This window comes from Vidua macroura, chromosome Z (genome assembly GCF_024509145.1).
Source record: "Vidua macroura isolate BioBank_ID:100142 chromosome Z, ASM2450914v1, whole genome shotgun sequence".
In the NCBI taxonomy this organism is placed as follows: Eukaryota; Metazoa; Chordata; class Aves; order Passeriformes; family Viduidae; genus Vidua; species Vidua macroura.
In genome coordinates this window covers 10,823,158-10,843,906 of record NC_071611.1, presented here as the reverse complement: position 1 = coordinate 10,843,906, position 20,749 = coordinate 10,823,158, and positions in this window count along the sequence as shown.

Below are 20,749 nucleotides of genomic sequence, written 5' to 3'. Positions count from 1 at the left end.
TCTTACCCACTAAAAAAATCCCCCCAGACCAAATCAAGAATAGGTGAAAATATTATCTACTGCAAGACATATACTTAAACCATTTAGAATAGACCCAACCAAGGCCTTTAGTTTTGAAAGCTATGTCACCAGGTTTGACTCAAGGTTCAGCCTTGTGCCCTTTGTATTTGAGGAAGAAAACATGTTAGATAATTAATAACTGCAATAAAGCAATGCAAAATCTCACTGCACAATAAACCTTTGACAATAACTTCTGGTATAGTAATCTCTCCTTTTAGTATGAGAGAATCTAAACCCAGTTTTGAGTATGATGGCTAATCTTGTGTTCTCATTTATCACCAGAGGTTTTGCTTTTTACAAAACCTTCCTATTATCCATAGCACCTCATCTAGAGGTGTTTTCCCTGCTAAGTGTTTTCCCAGATTAAGTGATCTCACTGCTCTGATGATAGTGTTGTGCAGCTGCTTCAGCTGACACTGTTTTCTTTCCTTTTTCCTCTCTTATACAATCTAGTTATATGTAAGGAAAAAGTTCCATGGTATCTTTGCCTTTTTTTTTTTTTTCCTTTAAGCATGTCAAATAGATTTTGATTTCTTTAGAATTTTCTTTCTGTTCTCTTTTTACTTTCTCTAATTAAAAACTTATCTACTCTCATCTTCCTGTACTCATTGACCTCTCATTTCTGTTTATGTATATCAACAGTCCTTTTCTACTTCCCACCTTTGCCCCATGAGAGATTCTCTACTTCCCTTGACAAGAGTTCTGTGCTTTTAAGTCACTTGATGGTTCTTTTATCAACTAAAGAGATCACTTTTACAAGACTTTGCTATTTTTTCCATTAGCTTGTAGCTGGATGAACATAAACACTAGGAAAACATAAACACTAAAAAACTAACTAGTAATATTCTAGTTACTCTGAATTACTGTTATTCTCTCTGGACTAAGAAGGTAATTTGTACACTGATTCATCCATACATAATTCCCTGACCTATCTTTTGTTGTTGAAAATAGACAATTCCAGAGCTAAAGATTTTTTTTTAATTTTCTCTAAATACGCTGTTGTCTGACCATAATCTCATTAGAATCAGTGGGACTTTTTCCATTAACATCAGTGTGCTTTGGATCAGATCCCAGATGAACTTTTTTCTTGCCTTTTAATACTGTGAGTACTCAATTATGATGCTCTTAATGCTGAGCCATGCTGGGAAAGGAAGGTTTCTGTACTGCTGGAGCCCTGGCTCCTGGGAACCATATGTCTTTCAAAGGCAATGTTCCTCCATGGGGGAATGATAGAAAGATTCCCTCTGCTACACCTCTTTAATTATAAGAGCAAGTATCCTCCCACTGCAGTCCTCCCAGCATGTAGGAGCACTGCTTTAGCCTTCTCTGGTACAGTCAACATTCCCAGAAAATATTAAAAACTTCTTCTCTGACTTCCTGATTCACCTCCCATGCAGCTGTTACTTATTATTGCAATGCACACTTTAATTGAGGATGCTAAGAACAATAAAGATTCCCATATGGCACTTGCAGCAGCTCTGAGACTAGAAAGAACTTTGCTGTTTCTCTTCAGTAAAAATATCTTTGCTTAAGTAATGCTGTATTTTGCTTACTTTTTAAAATTCTGCCTTTGTTGCTATTAAATTCAGAACAAAATAACAAAGACTTGCAATTAGATAGATGGATAGATAGATAGATAGATAGATAGATAGATAGATTAATGAATATATAAATAAAACATTTTATGTGTGTTTGTGTGTGTGTGTGTGTGTGGGTATAAAGTCAATTTGTACACCTTCCAAAAAGAGTAATTTGCTTTTCTGCCTGACAAAGTTGTTCTGGCTTTCATGTGTTTTAGTCATCCTGAAGCATGATGCCCCAAATTCTGTTTTGACAACCGGTGAAAATATTTAATAAAAGCAGGCTATTGCCTGTACCAAGGCTTCTAAAATCCAAGTTTTAGATGAAACGCTAAACTGGGAACTAAGCATGGTAAACATGAGAGGAGTTATCCTACAAGTCTATCCTTTTTCTGATCACCTGAACATGCAATTTCTGCTTTTAATTTGTATTGGGGTAATGAATTTTTTTTTTTTTTTCATCTCTTAGTATTTTGATGTCATGGGAAAAAAAAATCTACATTTGCCTCTCCCCTTCCCACAGCTGGAAATTCCTAATTTCCTCAAAAGTACTTCAATATTTGCATAATGACCTTCAGATTCTAGTCTGGAAAAAATAATTAGAATTTTAATTTCAGGAAATACTAGAAAAACAGGTTACCAAATCAGAGTACAATGTTTGCAAATATTCTGCCAAGCACATGGAAACAATGTGGTAAGTGTTCAAGAAACCTGGGAAATGCTTTCCTGGAAATGCTGGAGTCATTGTTTGTAAGCATTATGCTGTCTCTGGAATGGTTACAGCGTGCTCCCCCCGGACAAGCGCAGGGTATCAGTACCCACGTTTGGTGAAGGCTCTGCAGCTCACAGCCAGTGTTTGCAGAGCACTTTGGAGAGAGGCAGTTTGTGTGCCCACATGGAAGGTGGGGTACAGTCATTGCTGCCCTGACTTCAGAGCCTGCTGAAGACAACTCAGTGAATATCCCCTGCAATGGCACAAGGACTTTCTGGGATTAATGTGTCATGTAAAATCAGAGGATTGTTTCTAGTCAGACAGTGAATCTGAAATACAGCAACAGCTGTGTATAATGCGAGAAGGAAAAGTCTGTTTTCAAACAAAGCAATAACGATGGTCTATGCTTGTCCACATGCCTCGGTCTCTGGTGGCAGACGTGTACAGGAATGCTGATGTCTTCTGTGAATCTTCAGGCACTGAAAAACCACCATGTAGCTTTAATGTGTCTGTGTTAGGGTTCTCTTCAAGTCTGCAAAATGGTCTAGTCAGGTGGTAAAGTCTGGTAATAAATCGATCTTTTAATTCCATCCTGAGGATGAAAAGAACTACTAGGTGCATTACTTTCTTGATGGATTTGTTATTGGTTGTTTTTAGATATTACCAGTATACAAAGTAGAAGAAATATGTAAGTGGAAGTAAGAAAAAAATTCTAAACAGTTTTCCATTCACAGTTGTGAGTTTGTGGGCCCCACGTTGGGCAACTCCCTGGGGAGAGGAGGGGAGACCCTCCTGGTGCAGAGGGTGTCAAGAATGAGAGACACATTGGACTTTTTGGTCTTCAGCTTCTGTTTATTGTTATCTTATCAAAACTTCAGCATGTAAACTTCAGTCTGCACCAGACTCTGCATGCAGGGATAACAGCACAAAAATGGCTAACAATCTCATGTTACAAGGCCTTTTAAGGCTAATCAAAAACTAAGCTACCCAATTAAGAAGTTACACCTAAATTATTTTCCTTTCTAACCCAATAACTGACCCCTAAAGACCCACAATGCGTATTTTTCTACCGAATTACAAGATACCACCTAAACCCAAGAAGAAGAAGGAAGAAAGAAGAAAGAAGAAAGGAACTTGAGACAACACCCTGTACCCTCCATCTTGTATCCAACTATAACATACTAAAAATCCTAAAGCCTAAATTTCTCACCCACGTGACATACTACTCTCTACATTCCCTACAATCTATTTCACACTTTTGTGGTTTATACTTTACCTTGAGGCTTTGAAAGTTTTCCCCATAAATGAGAGTCAAAATCAATGCTCCCCTGGGGGTCAGGACACTCCAGAGCAGACAGAGAAATATTCCCGGTGCCCTGGGTTTCCACGACAATCTTTGGCCCAGATTCTAAACTTCCCAGGCAAAATGCAGAATCACAAAATCACAGAATAAGATGAGTTGAAAGAGATCAGCAAGGATCATCAAGTCCAGCTCCTGGCCATACACAGCACCATCCCCAAGGGTTACACCATGTGCCTGAGAGCACTTCCCAAATGCTTCTTTAACTCTGTCAGACTTGGTGCTGTGACCTTTCCCCTGAGGAGCCTGTTCCAGTGCCCAACCACCCCCTGGGTTAAGAACCTTTTTCTAATACCTAACCTAAACCATCCCCAAGACAAATTCAGGCCATTCTCTGAGGCTCTGTCACTGGTTACCACAGAGAAGAGATCAGTGTCTGCCCCTTCTCTTCCTCATGAGGAAGTTGTAACTGCAGTGAGGTCTGTCCTCAATCTTCATGTGGAACAGACCAAGTGACCTCAGCCATGGCTTCATATGGCTTCTCCTCCAGGTTCTTCACCATCTTTTTTGACCCTCTCTAATAGCTTAATATCTATCTTATGTTGTGGTGCCCAAAACTGATCCCAGCACTGGAGGTGAGGCTGTCCCAGCTCAGAGCAGAGCAGGACAATCCCCTCCCTTGCCCGGCTGGCAATGCTGTGCCTGATGCACCCCAGGACAGGGTTGGCCCTCCTGGCTGCCAGGGCACTGCTGACCCATGTTCAACTTGCCAGGACCCCCAGGTGCCTTTCCATGGCACTGCTTACAGCATCTCATTTCCCAGTCTGTCCATACATCCAGGGTTGGCCCATCCCAGATGCAGGGTCCAGCACTTTCCCCTGTTGAACTTCATGTGGCTGGTGATTGCCCAGACCCCTGATTTGTGGAGGTCTCTCTGCAGGGCCTCTCCCTGACCCTCAAGGGAGTCAACAGCTCCTCCCAGTTTTGTATCATCTGTGAACTTGCTCACAGTTCTGTATCCAGGTAATTTATGAAGATGTTGAAGAGCAGAGGGCCGAGGATGGAGCCCTGTGGAGCCCCTCCAGTGACAGGTTCCCAGTCTGATACCACCCCATGCACTGTGACCCTTTTTGCCTGACCCATGGCCCAGCTGCTCACCCATCCCATGATGCGTTTATCCAGATGTGGGCTGCACATTAGGTCCAGAAGGATCCTGTGAGAGACAGTATCAAAATCTTTACTGGCTTCCCTTGGTCAGCTGGGTGGTTTATCCTGTCAAAAAAGGAAATTAGGTTGATAAGCTAGACTTCCCTCTCATGAAGACATGCTGGCTGTGACCAATGGCTGTGTTGTCTTTCAGGTGTTTTTCAGTACCCCTAGAATAATCTTTTCCACAACTTTATCACACACTGAAGTGCGATTGACAGGCCTGTCTTTTCTGAGCTCCTCCATCTTGCCCTTCTTGAAAATCAGAACAACATTTGCCAGCCTCGAGTCAGTTGCGACCTCTCTGGGTTCCCAAGACCACTCAAAAATCACTGAGAGAGGTTTTGCAATGACATTAGCCAACTCTTTGTGAATCCCATCAATGCCCTTAACCATATAGGGATACATCTGGAGCAGCAGATCTCACACAATTTCAGAGTCAGTTGGGGAATGGTCATTCCTGTAGTCATGGTCCTCCAGCTGAGGGCACTGATCTGTCATCTGTGTTGAAGACAGAGGCAGAGAATGCATTAAACACCTCTGCCTTGTCCCTGTATGTGAGGTGACCATTCTCATTCTGAAATGGGCTGATGTTATTTTTCCAACGCAGAGTAGGTTGACACCATTGCTTTGAGTTTAGCAAAAACAGCAGGTCTTGAGGGGCTGTGAGTGCTATGCCAGTAGCACTGAGGAAGCAGTCTAATATGAGGAATGGAAACCACACACACATCGTGGAAGGAAATTACTTCAGATCTCCCTAATGTTGGAGACATACCAGTTTGTCTACAACTAGCATTATTAGATTGGGTTTTTTTTTGTTATTTTTCCTCCCTGGGCAGCAGAAGAAGGTGAAGCAAGGTGTCAGAAACTAGCTCAGAGGTTAATTTAGAGTGCAGAATTCATCTGTGAAACCACAGGCAGGAAGTAAACCCAAGAGCATTCCTTGTGTAATCATTCATGATAAAAATGCCACAAAGGTTTTCCCTCATTTATGGTGATTTATCACTCAACAATATTCAAAAACTATAATTGATGGACCTGTTAGAGATCTACACAGTAATAAAAGTTATCTTTCTCAATGTCTTTTTGTGCTAAAATGTATTTGGCACTTTATACATTCCATAAACTTAATTGCCATTTTACTCACGTTAGCGATCATTTCTATTACAACCATTATTAGTTGCCTGAAAACTTAACTTCTAATGCTCTGTTCTGCTAAGCAAGCCATCTGACATTTAAAGAGAGGGTTTTGGCAGTGCAAAGAGCAGAATACATCTAAAATCCTCCCCAGGTGTGGGGTGGAACATAAGAAAAATATGCCAGATAACTAGAGGTAACAGAGAAAAAAGGAAAACCCTATTATTCCCCATTTTATGACCCACACAAAGTCTTTGTGCACCCAAAGACACTAAGTTTATGAGCAACTGATTTCACGTTTTCACGTTTTCACGTAGAGGGAAAAAACTATAGAGACCTTTAGATTGCCCCATCAATTTGTCCATCAATAGCTGCTGTAGATTGAAATATTTGAGAATCAGTGAAGTCTGGGCAGATCCCTGGAGCAGAGGAGGGATGTTTGGGTATCTCAGGCATCGCGTGTCCACAGCAGCCTAACAGACATGTCCTTTTCATTTTCCTTCATAGGAATATTTACTTTTCTTTGTTGAAATCTTGCAGATCAGGTATCTCCTGCAACATATTCACTACAGGTTTCCATGGTCTCAACTCAATTTCTGATTTTTTGAAAGAGGTATATGCCAAGAAATTATCTTCTCTGATCATTCTTGGACAGTGTAGTCTGCTGAGGAGTACTTTTGTGGCATGGTAGGTACTGCTTGAATTAATCCTTTATTTAATCTTTTATGAAGATGGAAGACAGATTATGTTAGAGAAGGAATAGGGGCAGAATCTATGTATAAATAGGCTTCCCTGTTCAGCTATTCCCTGACTTGTTTTTGTCTTTTTTCTGTTTTACTCCTGTTTTTTTCTAAGTTATGTGTGGACTGCAACTGGTAGAGTTAGGAATGTAGGGAGACTTTTTTTTAAATGAAGACAGAATAATTCTGTTCATTGTACCAATGTCTGTTTTTCAACCCATTATTTCAAATTTTTTTCTTGACCTGAAATTGATTTTGTAACTCACTGCTATTAGCACAATACTTTTAGTAAGAGGCTTACTTTGGTCTTGCCTTATTGCAGTTTTTTCAGTTTTAAAAAGGAATGATTAGATGTGTCAATAAAAATTCTTTTAGTGTGGAGTTTTTTGATGTATTTTATTTTACTTTGTTATATTTAATTTCATTTTTTTAAAAATAATGTTGTTCATGGTACTGAAATTGGGGAAAAGGTTTCAAAGTTTGAAAAGCAAGAATGTAACAAGTGTGTTCATGCCTCACCTTTGTTATTGCCAGGAGTTCTCTGGCCTGAAAATTTTTTATTCAGAAAACTTATTACTGACAATCTGATTGGAAAACAGTGAAAGACAACAACCTGTGTTTCAAAAACTTTTCATCCTAAATTCTTTTAAAAACAAATGCGGTAGGATTGCATCCAGAAAGGAGCAAGTCTTGATACAGAAACACTTGGGTAAGAAACTCCACAGAGACCTTTCAGAAATGAGAGAGAGCTAGTATAGTTTACATTTGTGGCTGTGGCCTTTGCTTCTGATGGCCTTTCTTTCTTCTGAAACATCTCTGCTTGAAATGGTTTTGTATTGAGCTTCTTTGGCTACACTACTCTGCACAGTCAGAAAAGAAAAATTGAGTGACTGTGCTGTTGTTTTGAGTCTTTATTTGGGCTTGCATCTAATTTTTTGTTCTCATCCTGGACTGTTCTAGCAACTTCAGTTACATTTGCCTCTAGAGGTATTGCTACTCCTTTATTGGACAGGAATACAAACGAGTAGCTGCTTCAGGCAGAGATCACTGTGCACATTTGAACTTCCATTAAAAACAAACAAGCAAAAAGCCAAACAAAAACAACACCCAATGTTTGTTCAACATGATTCTCAGTTGTGTGCAATAGGCAGGAATCAAAGGAATGCCTTGATTTCTCTGTTTTCCCCATCTACGCTTTTTTTCCTCAGGGAAATCTATAAGCATGTTTTCTGGGATTGTTTTTCCAATTTGGAAGAGATGAGCAATGCTATGGTTAGAAATCTATTTGGAGTTGCCAGTTAAATCCTCTAACATGTTAGTATGAGTGCAAGCAGATAGAGGTGAGAGCTAGTGGCTGTATAAATCCAAGTCTTTGACACTCGCTCCCCTTTTGGAAATGTGTGGAACATTAGAGAAAAGATCTTTTTCTTTTCTACAGGCTAGAAAAATGCACTTTTCTCCCTATTATTCTGCAAGACTTGGATTTGGTAAAGGTCTTGCTCCAGTTATTTAAAGTCTGTTAAAGACAATCAGTATTCTATCATTAGTACTATATTGGTCAAGACCTGAGGCTAATAGTAAATTTAAGTACATAATTTTGGATAAAATACTTCACTTACTGGCTATTTTCTTTTTTTTTTTTTTTTTTTTTTAATTGCAATGTGTATGTTCAGGACTATTTTGTGCATAGAAATATTATTTTTCCTGATTTAAATTTAATATTGATTTTTCCATATAAAGGGAAAGAGTTTAAACTGCAAGAACCAAATCTGACCTACTTAGAGTAATAGAACGTGTGCAGGAAAACCCTGATGCTTCCAAATAATATAGACACTTCATATATTGTAACACTAAATACACAACAGTAATAGACAAAGCAATAGGAAGCTGTCTTTTATAAATTTATAGGAAAAGTTTTACATTCCCTTCTCACATATCCTGAAATGCTTAATAAAAGTAGAAGAGTTACCAAGCTCCATTTTTACATAGTCATAACACTCATTCAAATTCATAATGGTAGAAACTGCTTGACGACTCTAAGTGGATGCTTTATAAGATAGCAGCTGTTTTTTATATGTGTTTTGTGTGTGAAGTAGCTCATTTTTTGTCCCCCTGATCAAGGTCATCACATTCAGGTTGGGTTAATCCAGTTACATCTATTTTTTAAGGCCTCTTAAAAAACTCAAAGAACAATTAAAAAAAAAAAAAGAAAGAATCTTAAAGGAAAATTCCTAAAAAGACTCATTGACCCCAAAATAAGTCTATTGTTGTAGGTTGAGTTGATTTAGTCAGGGATTTTATTAATGTTAGTTAGGTTTGTTCCTTGTGCCCCTACTTTTCCCTCACAGTGGTTTGCTCCAAGTTATTTACAGGAAAGTTCCTGCCATTCAGACCTGTCAATCTCCTCACCTCTCCCTGTTTTCTCCTTATTTGGTTCCATCAGCCAAGGTTTGCTCGCTCCCTGACGAGTGTCAATCTTGTAACCACCCCCAGCTTCTTCATGAAAGTTCTGTATCAGTCACCCCACCTTAGCCTTTCTATTTGTCCCATAACACTGTGCCCACCACTGTTATGTTACCATTGGTTGTTCTAATCCATGTCATTCCCCTGTCGTTTGTCCCTATAGGGCGAGCCAGGTTTCCACCCCTGTCCGCCCACCCCCTACTTAATCTGTTGTTGTTCTTTGTTCTCCGGCATTTGCTTTGCATTGCGCTGAGAGCAATTAGTTCTGACCACGCACGGGGGAATAAAAGTTCTTAGGGCTTAGAAGCAAAGTGTCCTTCTCTCGTTCCTTCACTTCCTTTCAGCGGGAAGCTACCAAAGCTGCGTTACCCACGCTGCAGAGCTCAGCACTACCAGGGAGGCAGACGCCATAGCCCTGGAGTGGCCGCACACACGTGGCGCACTCGGCCTCACAGGCAGCGCTAGCCAGTGCTTCTTGACTGCTTGAGGTCGTAGCAAGTAACTGCCGCATATTGTCTGTTTTTTTTGTGTTTTGTTTGTTTGTTTTAAGTGGCAATAAAGAGTATTGCTGTGTACAAACTTTGGTACCTTTGGTGTGTCTTCTTTTTTGCTGAGGCAATGATTATTGTTATTGCTGCAAAGATAAGGTGTTGTCATAATGTGATAACTGAATTTAAAACTCCATTTGGGAAAGATTTTGATATTCTCAGATTAATTTCAAGCATAAAGGTGACAAAAATAATTTTGAGGGATAAAATGAGATTGAGAAATACATGCAATACCTGCAAACCTGTGAGATAGCCAGAATTAAAAAAACAAATGATAAACAAGACTGGAAAATAGTCTGTGATTGTACACTTGAATCGAAGCCAAGAATTTAAAAAATTGCTTGGCATATTCATGGCGACTTTTTGGCCATTAGTTTTATATCTTATTTTCTTCCTATCTTAAGGCATTCTGTATGTTTATACATATTTGAGAGCGCATATATATTTATATACATCCAGAGCATTTGACATAGGTGGTGTAGAAGCCAGCAACGAAAGAGGTGCTGCTGAACCTTGAAATAGCACACAAAAAAGGACTGGTTGGGGATATGGAGACTGGGACAGCCTTGGCTGGAGTGATTATGACATGGTGAGTACAGGATCCTGCTCAGAGGAAATAGGATAATAAATAGGATTACATTCCTGGACTTTGAAAGAGCTTACTTTGGCCTCTTCAAGAACCTGTTTGTAAGATCCCTAGTCCTTAGGGATCTAGAGAGCAGGAAGGCCTATGACAGTGAGTATTCAAACATCATTTCCTCCGAGCTCAACCTTGTGAGCAAGAAATCAAGTGAAGAAGGCAGGAGATCTGCATGGATGAGCAAGGAGGTTCTGGCAAAATTCAAACTGGAGAAGCAATTTCACAAAATATGGAAAAAGAGATAGGCCACTTCAGAAAAATATAGGAATGTTTTCAGAGTATGCAGGGATGTGACAAAAGAGGTGAAGGTCCATTTGGAATTAAATCTGGCAAGGGATGTCAGTGACCACAAGTTTTTTTCAAGTAAATCAGTGGCAAATGAATCAATCAGGAAAATGTGGTTCAGTACTGAATGAGGTGCGTGCCCTAGTGACAAACAGAGAGTGGGTTACTAGATGCCTTCTTTGCTTCAACCTTTTCTGCTAAGTCTGGCCTTGAGGAACCTCAGCCCCTGGAGAAAAGAGAGAGTCTGAAGAAAGGAAGACTTTCCCTTGATCAAGAAGGATCAATTGGGAGATCATACAGGCAAACCTGACAGCCATAAATCCATGGGCCCTGATGGGATGCACCCACAAGTGCTGAGGGAGTTGGCAGATATTTTTCCAAGCCATTTTCCATGATTTTTTTAAAGGTCACAGAGAACAGGAGAACTGCCTGCAGATTTGAGTTATGTCATTCTAGTGTTCAAAAATGGCAAGAAGGACAACTTAGAAAACTACAGGCCAGTGGGTCTCACCTGCATCCCTGGAAATGTGATGGGACAGCTTATCCTGGATCTGATTTACTTGCAGAGAAAAAAGAGATTATCAAGAGTAGTCAACATGGATTCACCAAGGGGAAAACATACTTGACCAACCTGATAAACTTCTAGGCTAGAATGGCTGTTTAGATGGGCGAAGAGCAGTAGGATGTTGTCTACCTTAACTTCGGCAAGGCTTTGGACACTTGTCTTCCATTACATTCCATAGGTGAGCTCAGGAAATGTGGGTTAAAGGAGTGACAGAGAAGTGGTTTGAGAACTGGCTGCATGGCAATGCTCAAGGAGTTGTGATAGGTTGGAGGCCTATAGCTTTATTCCCAGGTGGTCAGTGACCTGGATAACAGGGACAGAGTGTACCCTCAGCAAACTTGCTGATGATTCAAATCTTGAAGCAGATGTCTGTGTCAGTAATCAGCATGAGCTGGACGGGCTGAAGTTCAACAAAAGCAAGTCTGCAAGTTCTGTGCTTGGGGAGGAATAATGCCCACTACAATGCACCAGCACAGGCTGGGGGTTGAACTGCTAGAAAGCAGCTCTGCAGGGAAGGACCTGGGGGTCCTGATGGACAACAAGATGTCCTTGAGGCAGCAGTGTGTCCTGGTGGTCAAAAAGGCCAATGGTGTTCTTGGCTGCATCAGGAAGAACATTGCCAGTGCAATACACAGGAAATTACCCAGTCTGGATAATAACTCAGGTCTGGTGAGGCTGTGTCTGACGTTCTGTGTCCAGTTCTGGAACCACTAGAGCAGAAGAATAATCACATTAATAAGAACTCACTGGATATCAACATAAAAGATTAAGCTTTGCTTGAGTGTAAGAGCAAATGTGAGCTTGATATTTGGTCAGAGAGTTTTCATAATTATTGTTGGCAATGGATATTCATGAAAAATCTTGGTTTCATAAAATTAAGTGCTGAATTAGCAAACTCTTTATCAGAAGCACATCTAGACAAATTGGTAGATACAAAAAGTGTTGAAATCAGGCTTGTGGACAGGAAGAGCTGAATCTCAATGACTCAGGATTTGCACTTAGATATAGTTATTTCTAGATTTAAATGCAGCTGCTGCTGCAAAGACCATTCACATTGCAACATGATGGAAAAGTCATGATGCAGTATGTTGGAAGTCAGTGAAGAAGGCAGCTGTGATATAATTGGTTGTTACAAGTGGCATGGCAATGACAATTGTTATCACCATTGTATGGAAGTAGTTTTATGGCTGTATAAATTAGCAGCAATATTCTATTAAAAGGTATTTTGCCACTGCTATTGAAATTAGCTTTCATTCCTTCAGAATTAACTTGAGCTAATATATTCAGTTCTAATGCATCAACAAAATTGCTGAAATGTAGATGACTAGGTGGGCATATGATCCAAAACCCATCTATTTTAAGCATGGGACATGCTGTTCTAGGTATATCATGTAAGGATTCTTTCAGTAGTGTGCTATACTCTTTAAACAGCTAGACATATTTCTGAATCATAGTGGTAATTGCCTAATCAACTAACCCAAAGCTTCTCAACTTTCAGTAAACACATCTTGATGTGTGTGTTATAGAGTCCTGTGGAATATAACAGCAGTTGTATGGAGATGAAGAGATGAAAAAAACAAATCATGCACTGTGACATCTGCCCAGTGAGCTCTGGATCTCAAAATCTTTATCTTGGATGTTCTGCCAATAAGAAGCTCTGTAAGTCTTCATTGTCCTTCCATTAGAAAAGAGGAACAGAAGAGTTACCTACCAAGAGAGAGGGACTACAACCATTTCTGACTATTTTGGCATTACTATTGGCACAGCAGCTGAGCAAAATGTTTATCAGAGGACTTCAAAACATGCAATGCACAGGACAAAAAAAGCAATTCAGTTCATGCTTTGATTAATTATTTATCCTATTTTTTCCTCTAGTGAATACTGCATTTTCTTTGAAAGATCTCTTATGTGATGGATTAAAAGTGCATTTGCTGTAACAATGTGCTCTAAATAATTGTATTTCATATAGTTTCCATGCTATTTTATGTTCCTATCTAGGATACTGAAAACATTTTTGACTTTGATTGTTCATTAGGATTTGCTGGCATCACTTCTCTTCCTTGACATTATCTTGGCATCATCTGGTTTGGCACAATAAAGTTGCTTTAATTGATATCAATAAATGAAATTCAAAATAGCTGCATTTCCAGCTGTGGAAATTTCCCTTGTGACCCTTCTCACTAGGCAGGACATTATTCTCAGCATAAAATTGACTATATTTATCTGTGTGATTGCAAACAATGAATTTGATTACTTATGTTATAATAGTTCTTCTACACTTGTTGAGTGCCTAAGTGAACGGATAGCGTTGCCAGTTGTTATGATGTTGTTATAAACTAGAAATAGTAATGCTAGGAACTTAGAAATAGCACACTTTTTCCCCAGGGTAAACAAGTGGAAAAATACTTTATGTTGAATAGTTCATGTAGGTATACATAAAACCACTTTGATAAAGGATAATTCATTCATTTTTGTCTGTGTTACTTTACAACTAACCTAGCTATTATGGAACAAAACCCATATATTTTTTTTAAATTTTAAACTATTCATCATGCCTTCTTGCTAATATAAGTAAGGAAAAATATTAACATTGTAAACTACTGAATTTAGTTGTTTGTTGATTTGTTCCAAAATACTTTCCTGTGGTAAGCCTATAGTAATTTTTTCTCAGCCCACCTGAATAATGAAAGAAATGAAGACAGCCTTCCTTTTGTATACAGTCCTTGTGTACTTGAAACTATTGAAACAGCTGACTCAGTTGTAAGCCATGGTGGTGGTTAATTAATGATATCTATGTTCAGTGTTAGCACATTGGGATTCTTTCCAGTGTCAGTGGCCAATATGCATGATTATCCTACAAATAATGAATACATAATTCTTTACAAATTCTACTGGAAGAAAATAGAAGCTCCTTAGAAAGCCAGTGTTAGGAACTCCTAAAACCAAGGCAAGATCTACTGAAATATGTACTTCTTGGAAATGAACATAAGTATTTGATATAAGTAATTTGAAAATCCTGTCTTAAAGATGGGGTTTGTCTCTATCAAAAATGAGCAGGGCAGGTAAAAGGATAAACTTTTCACTTTCAGTGTAGTAAATATATATTGGATGCCATTTTTCCTTGACCATTAGATAAGTTATTGGACAGTGTCACATTGCACTCGAATCGATGTCTGCTTTTCTCTCTATTGTACTTTTTACTTTTTGGAAAATACTGCTTTGAAATTTCAGGAGGAACGAAATTGAACATCTGTACATAAATACCAAATTAATCAAAAGTTTAAGGAAACCAGGTTCAAATATATACATGTATTTACTTAGTATATAGAGTTCACTTACTATTAGTTCCATTTTATACCTGCTAGAATTTTGTAGAAAGTACCTTTTTCTACTGACTGTACTTGCATGTTTTCAACTTTACTCAGAAAGATTCTTTTACAGATCTTTTACAGATTCTGTTCTTCAACATATTTAGAATTGCTAAGCAAGATTATATATTAAAATACCAGAAATATAAGGAAAAAAATGGATGGCTATTTATGTAATTTTATAAAGACTAATAAAACATATTAAAATCAATAGTCAGTTACATTATTCGTGAGTGAAACAAATAACAGAATCACAGAATCACACAGAATTACTGTGTTGGAAGAGACCTTCAAGATCATTGAGTCCAACCCATGCCCTAACACCTCAACTAGACCATGGCACCGAGTGCCACATCCAGTCTTTTTTTAAACACATCCAGGGATGGTGACTTCACCACCTCCCTGGGCAGGCCATTCCAGTACTTTTTCACCCTTTCAGTAAAAAAAATTTTCCTAATATCCAACCTATATTTCCCTTGGTGCAGCTTGAGACTATGACCTCTGGTTCTGTCAATTCCTGCCTGGAGAAAGAGGCCAACCCCCACCTGACTACAACCACCTTTCAAGGAAGTTGTAGAGAGTGATAAGGTCACCTCTGAGTCTCCTTTTCTCCAGGCTAAACACCCCCAGCTCCCTCAGTCATTCCTCATAGTGCTCATGTTCCAAGCCCCTCACCAACCTTGTTGCCCTCCTCTGGACGTGCTCAAGCATCTCGACATCCTTCCCAAACTGAGGGGTCCAGAACTGGACACAGCACTCAAGGTGTGGCCTCACCAGTGCCAAGTACAGGGGGAGAATGACCTCCCTGGGCCTGCTGGCCACACCATTCCTGATACAGGCCAGCATGCCCTTGGCCTTCTTGGCCACCAGGGCACACTGCTGGCTCACGTTCAGCCGGCTGTCAGCCACTACCCCCAGGTCCCTTTCTGCCTGGGCACTGTCCAGCCACACCGTCCCCAGCCTATAGCACAGCAGGGGTGATTGTGGCCAAAATGCAGGACTTGGCACTTGGACTTCCTAAATGTCGACTCTGCCCACCCATCCAACTGTTCCAGGTCTCTCTGCAGAGCCCTCCTACCTTCCAACAGATCAACACATGCTCCCAGCTTAGTGTTTGTGTATTTGCTATGAAAGACTCAACACCCTCATCCATGTTGTCAATAAAAATATTGAACAGAACTGGCACAGAGACCTGAGGGACACCACTGGTGACTGGCCACCGGCTGGATGCAGCACCACTCACCACCACTCTCTGGGCCCAGCCATCCAGCCAGTTCCTAACCCAGCAAAGAGTGCTCCTGTCCAAGCCGTGGGCTGCCAGCTTTTCCAGCAGTGTGCTGCGGGAGGCAGTGTCAAAGGCCTTGCTGAAGTCCAGGTACACAACATCCACAGCCCTTCCTGCATCCACCAGGGAGGTCACCTGGTCATAAAAGGAGACCAGGTTGGTCAGGCAGGACCTGCCCCTCCTAAACCCATGCTGGCTGGGTCTGATACCCTGGCCATCCTGTAAGTGCTGTGTGTTCACTCTAAAGAATATAAGAAAATTATTGCCTTGTATCATGTATAGCTTCCATATCAGGATTTGCAAAGAGTCCTTACAGTAAATACTAATAACCAGTATGGAGTATATGGAGAATCTGCTGGTATAGGCAAAGTTCTATGTTATATGGAATATATCAGTACCTATATATCAATATATATATTACTATATAGGGAAACTCCTGAATTACTCTATTTTTCATCAGTAAAAGATTTACCAGAATAAAATTCACAAATGAAGAATGTTTTTTCAGATTGGTGGCTGAAGCAGAAAATCTGCATGACCATACAACATAACAATTTCTGAACTAAAAGTGTGAAATATCTTAAGAATTTGACTTAACAGCAACTCATGGCATGGATGGTGCTGTCTTTTAAAGAACAAATTGATTATCATCTATTTATTTAAATATACAAGTTGTTTTGATTTTATTGGTTATTACTGTAAGGAGGATTGGGCTGCTGAGCTGTTGGAAACATTCCTGAAGAAAACCTTTCTTCCAAGTGCCTCAGACCTGACTTTAGACACCTGGGATGTTGGGCTGACAAATCCTGAGATACAGTATGATAGATTTGCTTCCATACTTGTGATAGGAGTACAAGCAGTTGTTGACTTCCTAGAAGAAGCAAAAAGACAGTATGTGCGCTGCTATGAACTGTAAATTGTAGAAGTTAAGTAGCTGAAGAAATCAGAAATAATGGATATATGTCTACAGAGATGCTACCACTCAGGCCAGCTGTAGTTGACAGTGACATAGGAAGCAGAACTAATGTATACAAAAATGATGGCAGGAACACTAAGGTAGGCAGGCATTTGCCAGGAAATACAGCACTAAGATCAGTATCAGAAAAACAGGACTCACTGGAAATTTGTGCTGTGATAGACTGTATTAAAATGAAGATAGATGGAACAGAGGAAACAACCACTTTTGGTCATGATTGTGGAAGGATGACAAGATTATTTTTGGTGAATGGTGTTTTGAAATGCTGTAGATCTTGGAAGGAGATATTCATCATTATATGCACTATCACCAGGAATAAATGCTACCGATTGTTATGTTTATGCTATTTTTTTTTCCCAGAAAGAGGTTTGAAAGAACATACTACTTTGATATGGATAGTTTGAGATTCCTGGATGAAATTGTTAGCAACTTTCTTCACCAAATATTTGCAAATATCAGCAAATCAGCAATATCAGCAAAAAAATGTTATTACTCCAGGTTTAGTTTTTGGTATGAAATTAGAATATTAGAAAAGAATGAGCTTTGGCTAACATATTCTAGATAAAGTCATCAAAAACAGATTCAATTTAAGTGAAATGGTAAGGACCAGTGAAAAACTATCATTAAAACGGATCACTCAGGTAAAGGAACTAGCTGGAAGAAGTGCTCTAGACTAGGAGTTGGGGAATTGGAAGGCATAAACAGTGGAGTTTCTGTACAAATCAGTGCTGAAGCTCTAAGGAATCTATACCCTAAAAGAGGCAAAAACCATGTAGGAAAGGATTTGCTAAAATATGAGAAAACCACCTTCTCAAGAAGCATATAAAATGCTGAACTAGAAAAAAACCCTCTCAGTTTTAGTTTAGTTCTAAAGTTTTTTTACTTACTTTGAGTTTTTCTTAAAGATAATATTCACCAAAAAAGCATTTTTTAGAGATCTCCAACTTAGGGATAAGTCTTCACATGGGAACGTATTACAGGTCACTGCAATTAGACCTTAAAATTTGTTATAACTAGTAGCAGAGAGTAACTTAGCTATAGAAACTAAATTATGAGGAAGAGTGCTGTAAATAGATAGGGCACAAAATGCAACAGTGCAAAATTATGTGCTGACAATCTAATCACAGTCATTTCAGCTGTAATCTGATGAGTTAGAAATGATGTCTGTAGAGAACAACCTGATGACTAACCTAGTTCAGACTTATCTCTGACTGGGATCAGTAATGGGACTGTAAAACCTGTAATGCACCCTTAGAATGACTCAGGAAAGGTACTTCTGGAACAGATTAAATAAAGTCAATGTTTTTGAAAAGGATATTGATAAGACTTAAATCTGGAGTACTGCATATAGTTCAGGTCATATTCAGGAAAAATGGAACATTACTTGAGAAGAACTACAGAAAATATAAAGTGAATAGAGAGCTTGTTCATGACAGGAGATTTAAAGAGCTCAGTTTGTATTGTATTATAAATTAAAGATTGGGAGGCACATGACAGATACAAATAAGTATGTCCAAAGATAAGGACAAAGATAATGTTACCCTTTCACTACAAAAAAGGAAGAAAAACTTTAGTGGTGAAAGGGTAACATTAGCAGAAATCTGAAATAAATGTTTCTTGGAAATTTATGATTGTTAGGAAAACGCAAACAAACAAACCAAGCAATGGAATGATTGGGGGAAAAGACAAAAAAGACAAAAGACATCTTAAAGCTGTAGATCATTTAGTCTGAAAATCTCTGATATGGCGATCCATGTTCAGTACACCAACAGTGTCTTTAAGGTAAAACGAGGATGACCCTGGATGGCTGTGTAAGAATAAAATTTTCTTAGTAATTTTCATATCATCATTTATTCAAATAGAAAAGGTGTGTTTCCTTAACCCCCAAAAGATTAAAATACCAGATATTTTGACCCTATTCCTAACCTTTTTTACTTTTAGTAGTGTTGCACATTTGGGATACATTCCCAAAACTGCTCCTTATTCTGTTAATTCTGTACTGCTTTTGCTGCTATTTCTTCTCTCAGATACACTATCACACTAACCAGCAGTGTAATTCACTTCAGGCTTTTCCCCTCTGCTTATCACTTTTCAAAATATTTGACCTGACTCCAGTATCTAAATGGTGGAGAACAGTTCTAGACAAACTTAGAGACAAAACAGCCCACTCTTTCCTGTCAAGCTGTAACAAATTACCTAACCACACACTGTAGAACCTATGTGTATAAACAGTATGTTTCTAGCTTGTATATACCTCCTTCACTTTGATTTAAGTAGAAATGGTGCACTGACATGCTAAAGGGATCCCTTGTGTTTCACAGGAGATATTTATTTTCCAGTCATAATATCCTCTCATATTCATCAAACACAAAAGAAACATGGAGGGGAAAAGCAATTTGTTGTGCTGCTGTGTTAGTATATTGGCTGCTGTGTGATGTTTGAGCAACTGCATTTAGCATATCAAAGGGTTCCAGTTCTAACTAAAAGAACCCAAGCAAAAATGATAGCCTAATTATTTCTCTTTAGGAGAAACTGAGACACTCAATCTGTACAATGGAATTTTTACCAAATAAGGACCAATGGGAGGAAATCCTTGAGACTGCAGTTCTCCCTGGATATCAGAGCAATTTTAGGCATGGATGAGACTTCAGTAAAAATCTGGGCTACTGTCATGTTCAGGATGTTTGTAGAAGCTTATAACTGTACAATACAATTTGTTAGCTAATGCCTGTCATAAAGACTTCATACCAAAAATGACAAAATTCCCATCTTAGGAGATACGTTCTTTTGTTACATAGTTTATTGTCTTGTAAAACTGTTTTTGCAGTGCTCAAGAAATCTGGATGTCTTCTCCTTTTACTGGTTCCATAGGAGCTCAAATGAAATATTCCATGGGATCAAGCCTGTGGTTTCAATCAGCCAATTCACTTTTATGAAAATTGTTGCCTTATCCTGGACCTTTCTCAGCAGTGGTGATTAATCAACATTTAAGAAAATGGACACTTAAAATTTTGTATTTACAGTTTATTTCTCTCCAAAATAAAGCTCAAAATCACTGGCCAAATCTTTTTAAGTGTAAGTACCACTAAACTGAAAAGAAAAGTTTTATCTGGCATCTAGGCAACGAGCCACCTCTTGTTTCTGGACTACAACAGCACAAAGCTTAGGAGATTGGGCAAACCCTATGTACTTTTTCCCCAGGAAGCTCATGAAAAAAGATAAAATTACAAATAATTTGGAAATTATTAAGTATGAGTACTTCCCTTACTGACACAGATGGTGAAAGCCTAAATAACAGAAGGAGGTTTTATGTGCAGTTTTGTTAAAGTCTTTATAATGCAAAATCCTGATTTTCTCTAATTTTTGTGCTCAGTGACATGGCTGGTTCACTGTCTGCAGTTTTAAAGATTGCATGATGCAGGATTAGAGAGTTAGGCAGATCAACTCCATGTGAAGAAAAGTAGGAGTTGTTTTGCTGCAGAATTGCTGCAAATTGCTCCTGTTTGGCTTTTAAGCTTGGTGTGTCAGATGCTGAAAACCACCTGCGTTCTGATTCATAAAGAAAAGCAGAGAGTTTGAAATGTTAATCCATGGTACATAAATAAGTTGTCATTGCTGGCAAACAATGCCAGAGTCCTCTCTGCTTTTCAGTGGGACTAATTATGGCATAAACATGGAAAAACAGAGAATGTCTGCCTGAATGCCAAGTGAATTTGCTGTGAATACTGGTTTCATAAAGGAGAACCTGTCAATTCAGAATGCCAGAAAGCTGTACTACCCAGACATTGCAGTGCAAGGTCTAGGACATGCTACTGTCTTTCCAATATGGATTTTGAAGCTAGGATGGGATTGCCTTTACTATGTAAATATTGCTTTTTCTCAGA